The sequence below is a fragment of the Salmo salar genome, chromosome 09 (genome assembly GCF_965601325.2).
Source record: "Salmo salar chromosome 09, fSalSal1, whole genome shotgun sequence".
NCBI classification, from domain to species: Eukaryota; Metazoa; Chordata; class Actinopteri; order Salmoniformes; family Salmonidae; genus Salmo; species Salmo salar.
In genome coordinates, this window is record NC_138299.1 from 140,978,186 (window position 1) to 140,985,790 (window position 7,605).

The window sequence follows — 7,605 nt, forward strand, 5'->3', positions numbered from 1 at the left end:
TTTAGTTCTAGTTTTTCTATTTCTGTTGTTTTTTGGGGTTGATCTCCAATTGGAGGCAGCTGGTCCTCGTTACCTCTGATTGGAGATCATATTTAAGTAGGGGTTTTTCTTCCTGGGTTTTGTGGGTGATTATCTTTTGAGTAGTGGTTGTTTCTCTCTGCGTCACGGTTTGTTGTTTTGTTAATTCAGTTATTTATGTTTTGCAAAGTTTCACGGATGTAATAAAATTTGGAACTACAACCACGCTGCACTTTGGTCCGATCCTTTTGACAGCTGTGACAATGGGTCCTTTCCAGTGGTGTAAAGTGCTTAAATAAAAATACTTTCAAGTAGTTATTTTGAGTATCTGTACCGTAATTTCCAGACTAAGCGCACCTGAATATAAGCCGCACCCACTGAATTTTTTTTTTTTTTAAATTATTTTGAACATAAATAAGCCGCACATGTCTATAAGCCGCAGGTGCCTACCGGTACATTGAAACAAATGAACTTTACACAGGCTTTAACGAAACACGGCTTCCTCCTCCTGTGCACTGAAACCACTGAAGTCCTCTCCTTCGGTGTCGGAGTTGAATAGCCTCAGAATTGTTTCATCCGATATTGGATCGTTTTCATTGTCGCCCTCGTCACTTTCATCCGGAGGCAAATCCCCCGCTGAGCCCTCTTCAACACGCAGCAGTCCAGCCTTTCGAAACCCGTTGATGATAGTGGATTTTTTGACAATGCTCCACGCTGTCAGGACCCACTGGCAGACTTGACCATAAGTTGCTCTTCGCATGTGGCCCGTTTTAGTGAAGGATTTCTCCCCACTTGTCATCCAAGCCTCCCGCTGAACACGGAGCGCCACCTTAAATTTACACTGATGTCGAGTGGCTGCAAATACTTTGTTGTGCCCCCAGGAATCAGGGTGACAAAATGACTACCGTAATCAGAATGATGGTTAGTTTGAGAGCGCTCGATTTAATCTAAACAGTAAACAAAAAAGATGTTTGACCTTAACCCGTTCGGCAATTTCATTGGTCTAATGAAAGCTTCATGCCGCCAAAAAAAACTGAGCACGTCACAGAATGTGTTTTTTTTTTTGAAAAAAATGTGAAAGCGGGAAAAATCCATATTAGCCGCGTCATTGTTTAAGCCGCGACGTTCAAAGCCTGGGAAAGTTGCGGCTTATAGTCCGGAAATTACGGTACTTTATTTTACTATTTATATTTTGACAACTTTTACTTCACTACATTCCTGAATAAAATAATGTAGTTTTTACTACATGTACATTTTCCCTGACACCCAAAAGTACTGGTTACATTTTGAATGCTTAGCAGGACAGGAACATGGTCCAATTCACACTTATCAACAGAACATGCCTGGTCATCCCTACTGCCTCTGATCTGGTCGACACACATGCTTTGTTTGGAAATTATGTCTGAGTGTGCACCTGGCTATTCGTAAATAAATAAAAAAACAAGAAAATGGTGTTCTGGTTTGAGGAATTTGAAATGATTTACACTTTTACTTCTGATACTTGTATATTTTAGCAATTACACTTTTTTTAGCAATTACATTTACTTTTTTAGCAATTACATTTATTTCTTATACTTAAGTATATTTAAAACCAATACTTTCAGACGTTTGCTCAAGTAGTATTTTACTATAAAGATATATTTACTCAAGTCAAATGTTATTTGTCACATGTGGAGGGGTGATGCAAAGCAGCTCCAGGCATTCCATGCTGTTCTTAACTCTTGTTCTGAGCACCTGAGATTTACTATGCAATCTGACACACATCAAATCAGTTTCCTTGATCTTCAGATTTTGTGTGAGGATAATGTTCTATACACGGATCTTTACAGGAAACCTTCTGATGGTAACAGTTTGAGGACTGATAGCTGTCACCCGCTTCCCTTGGAAAAACAGTTTGCCCTACAGCCAATTCTGTCGAATCAAAAGAATTTGCAAAAATCAATCAGATTTCGACAGAAATATGGCTGAGATGCAAAGAAAATTCAAGAGGGGGTACAAAAATGGTCAGATTAATACTGCCATTGAGAAAACCCAAAACAAATCGAGACATGGTCTCTATCAAGGACAGTCTCCCAAAAAGAAGCATTCCTGTGTTCTTATTACCCGCTATTCAAAGTGCACTGAACAAATTAAGGGAATCGTTCAAACATTTTCACATTCTAAGCACTAGTGGTTCTGGGGGGGGGGGGCGGCAGTGCCCCTGTGACAACAATTTTGGACCCCCTTGTGGCCCCCCTAATTGTGGAGTATGAAATAATTTTTACATAACTCATTTTTGCTATCTTTATTTTTTTTCAACCTATTAGAAAGTGGCAACTCGGAACACTAATTTAACCCACACATTTTCTAGGGGGACGGCTTTAGGCGGAATACAACAGTATCGTACCACATGCAAAACGATATGACAACATTAACGTCTAATGTAACTAGCCCCTCTAACAGTACAACTGGCCCCACCAGTTGAAATGGTCTAAAACCGCCACTGATTCTAAGATCCGATGACAGTATCGGTAATGTTTTCGGACCCTCCCTTGGTTATATTCTCGCGGGGCAGAAATATCAGAGATAAATTGGTCAACTCTGCTTTACCACCCCAAAAACCCCAGCACAGCGTATATTTGCGCCTCTACCGGATGGAAACTACAAGTGTACTGGCTGCGCTCAATGCAATGGCACTTACAAATGTAGATCCTTCAAACACCCCCAAACAGGGAAACAGAACCCAATCAAAGGTGTTATCGCGTGCTCCACTAAGGCAGTTATTTATCTTATAACTTGTCCTTGTGGTAAAAAATGATGTGGGTAAAACGAAGCGCGAATTAAAAGTATGAATCTCGGAGCATCGATCTATGATCGTATGCTATCCATTTATGTTCTATTTATATCTGTAAATTAACCAATGATATCAAGCCACACCCGGCCATGATTACAGACACCTGTGTGTGTCCTTTGACACTATATAAACGAGTGACCCGCAGCGTTCGTCATTAAACCCTGATGAAGACAGCTTGTCTGTCGAAACGTTGGTTATTAGGTTATTAAATTATTGCATATGAGCGCCTAGTGTGCGGCTTGCTTTTTCACATGCGCCGAATGCAACAGATGTATACCTTTTTGTGAAACGATTACTTACAAGACCTTATCCAACAATGCAGTTCAAGAAATAGAGTTAAGAAAATATTTAATAAATAAAGTACAAAATTAAATCAAAAAGTAACAGAAGAAAATGATATAACAATAACGAGGCTATATACAGGGGGTACAGACGAAAAAGAGGTTGAATCTAGCAGCTGCAGCTAACTGTTTGTCTAAATGTCTTGATTCCCACAACGCACAATTTCTCTCATTAAATTCTAATGTAGATCTGTTTTTTTGTATCCATAGTGCAGGGCAGGAGACGTCAGGCCTATACCTCCACATACTAAAAATAATCCAACTGTAGCCTGTTTCTTTGCGTAGGCTACTTGGTTGTCCTTCCTCAAACCTGGATTTTCAGATTCATTATTCTTGTCTGGGTTAGAATCAAATCATTTAGGAGGAAATCAAATATTTTAGGGAACTATGTACGCAACCGGATAGAAGTCATGCAGTAATCCTTTATGATTTTGTGGCTGTGGGAATTATTATTGTCTGAGCTAGAATCAAATAATGTAGAAGGCAATGAAATATTTTTGCGAACTATGTAAGCAACCGGAAGGAGTAATCCTTTGTATGACTTTGTGGCTGTGGTAACTAGTGACGACTACCATATTTGGCTCGCTGACAAACAAACACCAGTACTTGAACTGCGTAGCAGCATATCAGAGTAATCCACGCAGAAATGGAACGGAAATCACAGAAAATACAGTAGATGTTGTGGTGGCAGCTGTAGAGAAGTATTTGGGTATACGAGATTTGACTTCAGAGGAGTTACAGTGTGTGTTGAGTGGTAGTGACCCATCCTAAAATTATTCCAATTGTAGCCTGTTTCCTTGCGTAGGCTAACGTTGCTTGGTTGTACATCCTCAATTCTGAAACTGCAAATGTAACGTTGTTATTCTTGTATGGGTTAGAATCAAATCATGTAGTAGGCAATCAAATATTTTAGAGAACTATGTCCGCAACAGGAAGGAAGTCATGCAGTAACCCTTTTAGCCACAACTTCCTAAGAAAAGCTGTGGCCTACATGTGATGTACAGCGGTTTACAGTTTTTTTACAATCACTTACACACTAAAGTGGGACTTGAGGCACACTCAGTGAAACCATTAACTCATGTGCCTAATCTTCAGACCAAGTCTGCAAACCTGCAAACACGTTATCTTTACACTCAGTTTGCAATTGTAAAACACTTTTTGCAAAACACTCAACACAGTTCTCTACATTAGACACATCATTAAATGGGGGGGGGGGGGGGGCTGGGACAAGGACGAGGAGAACGATCACAGATGAGATCCGGGCTGTTTTGGTTGAGTTTCATGGAGGCTGGGCAGAGGTCAGGCCTATACCTCAGGCCTACAACTTAACTTGAGCTGCTACACTGCAGCAAGTGTCATCCGGACATTTCAAAATGAGAACAGGTAAGTAAACCTACCCTCTATACCATGCTCCTGTACTTACAGCACTACAGTTACCATTTCATACTGAAGGAAATCTTGCACCCTAACCATTCACATGTTTTTGCAGAATTGCTAGACAACCCTTCAATGGAGGAAGAAACCGGCTGTTCACTGCAGAGCAGGACCAACACAATGAATATGGTCATTTTAAACAACCGCATACGTTTATGACAACTGCAACCCCACATCATCACTGACAACACAACATTCAGTAACATAAATAGTGTGAGTGTATCCGCACTTGGCCGTCTCCTGAAACGCCATCAGATTTGTATGAAGCAGCTCTACAGAGTACCATTTGAGTGAAATTCTGACAGTGTGAAACAACTGCGCTATGAATACGTAAGCTATACTATCCTGTCATTGGTACTTTATTCCAGTGTACATATTGTGCTACATATTGACTGCTCTGTCTATTCATACTGTCATGCAATAATATCTTGTCTGTTTCAGAGTTATGGAACTAGATGCTGTTGCAGAGCATCATGATTTCGTCTACGTTGATGTCAGCTTTAACATAGCCAAAACAAGATGCAGGGGAAGAAACCTCATAGGACACCGCGCCATCGTCAATGTCCCTGGACAGCGTGGTGGCAACATCACAATGTGTGCAGCCATTAGTCAGAACGGTGTCCTTCATCATCATGCCACTCTTGGTCCTTAAAATACTGCCCACATTATCACCTTCCTTGACATCCTACATAATATCCTCATTCCCAATGACCAGAGGAATGGGCCAGAGCAGTCCAGGTTTGTTGCCATCTGGGCAACGTAAGTTTCCACCGTGCTGCTCTGGTCCGCAATTGGTTCATTGACCATCCACAAGTTTTGATGCTCAACCTGCCACCATATTCTCCATTTCTAAACCCAATAGAAGAGTTATTTTCGGCATGGCGTTGGAAGGTATATAATCGCATACCCCTTCTCCAGGTGATGGAGGAGGCCTGTGGTGACATGAGGGAGCATGCCAGGGCTGGATACGCCACTTCAGACGCTACTTCCCCCACTGTTTAGCCAGAGAGAACATCTCTTGTGATGTTGATGAGGTGCTGTGGCCAGACTCAAATAGGAGACAGGATGCACCCGAATAGTTTTTGTTCTTTATAAACTCAGCGAAAAAGTAAATGTCTTCTTACTGTCAACTGCGTTTATTTTCAGCAAACTGAACATGTGTAAATATTTGTATGAACAAAACAAGATTCAACAACTGAGACATAAACTGAACAGACATGTGACTAACAGAAATTGAATAATGTGTCCCTGAACAAAGGGGCGGGGGGGTCAAAATCAAAAGTAACAGTCAGTATCTGGTGTGGCCACCAGCTGCATTAAGTACTGCAGTGCATCTCCTCCTCATGGACTGCACCATATTTGCCCGTTCTTGCTGTGAGATGTTACCCCACTCTTCCACCAAGGCACCTGCAAGTTCCCGGACATTTCTGGGGGGAATGGCCCTAGCCCTCACCCTCCGATCCAACAGGTCCCAGACCTGCTCAATGGGATTGAGATCCAGGCTCTTCGCTGGCCATGGCAGGACACTGACATTCCTGTCTTGCAGGAAATCACGCACAGAACGAGCAGTATGGCTGGTGGCATTGTCATGCTGGAGGGTCATGTCAGGATGAGCCTGCAGGAAGGGTACCACATGAGGGAGGAGAATGTCTTCCCTGTAATGCACAGCGTTGTAATTGCCTGCAATGACAAAAAGCGCAGTCCGATGATCCTGTGACACACCGTCCCAGACCATGACGGACCCTCCACCTCCAAATTGATCCCGCTCCAGAGTACAGGCCTCGGTGTAATGCTCATTCCTTCGACGATAAACGCGAATCCGACCATCACCCCTGGTGAGACAAAACCATGACTCGTCAGTGAAGAGCACTTTTTGCCAGTCCTGTCTGGTCCAGTGACGGTGGGTTTGTGCCCATAGGCAACGTTGTTGCCGCTAATGTCTGGTGAGGACCTGCCTTACAACAGGCCTACAAGCCCTCAGTCTAGCCTCTCTCAGCCTATTGTGGACAGTCCAAGCACTGATGGAGGGATTGTGCATTCCTGGTGTAACCCGGGCAGTTGTTGTTGCCTGTCCCGCAGGTGTGAAGTTCGGATGTACCGATCCTGTGCAGGTGTTGTTACACGTGGTCTGCCACTTTGAGGACGATCAGCTGTCTGTCCTGTCTCCCTGTATTGCTGTCTTAGGCGTCTCACAGTACGGACATTGCAATTTATTGCCCTGGCCACATCTGCAGTCCTCATGCCTCCTTGCAGCATGCCTAAGGCACATTCACGCAGATGAGCAGGGACCCTGGGCATCTTTCTTTTGGTGTTTTTCAGAGTCAGTAGAAAGGCCTCTTTAGTGTCCTAAGTTTTCATAACTGTGACCTTAATTGCCTACCGTCTGTAAGCTGTTAGTGTCTTAACGACCGTTCCACAGGTGCATGTTCATAATTGTTTATGGTTCATTGAACAAGCATGGGAAACAGTGTTTAAACCCTTTACAATGAAGATCTGTGAAGTTATTTGGATTTTTACAAATTCTCTTTGAAAGACAGGGTCCTGAAGAAGGGACGTTTCTTGTTTTGCTGAGTTTAGTAACAAGCCTTCTTGTTTATCTTCTACTGTATTTGTTTTGTCTGTTACTGTTCATCCTGAAATCTGGATGAAAATACAATGTTTTGAGAAAGAAATGAATTTAATTTTTTCCCTCCTTGTATTTCTGTTTATTGTGTAAATATACTGCTCAAAAAAATAAAGGGAACACTTAAACAACACATCCTAGATCTGAATGAAAGAAATAATCTTATTAAATACTTTTTTTCTTTACATAGTTGAATGTGCTGACAACAAAATCACACACAAATAATCAATGGAAATCCAATTTATCAACCCATGGAGGTCTGGATTTGGAGTAACACTCAAAATTAAAGTGGAAAACCACACTACAGGCTGATCCAACTTTGATGTAATGTCCTTAAAACAAGTCAAAATGAGGCT

At 42.1% G+C, this 7,605-nt stretch overlaps 1 long non-coding RNA gene across 1 annotated transcript; it reads left to right on the forward strand.

The window, feature by feature from the left end:
- The first annotated feature begins 3,759 nt into the window (after positions 1-3,759).
- LOC106613042 (uncharacterized) lies at positions 3,760-7,382 on the forward strand. The gene is made up of 3 exons (XR_001330413.3): positions 3,760-4,575; positions 4,682-4,956; positions 5,068-7,382. It is a non-coding gene; the product is annotated as an uncharacterized LOC106613042 (long non-coding RNA).
- Positions 7,383-7,605: the final 223 nt, after the last annotated feature.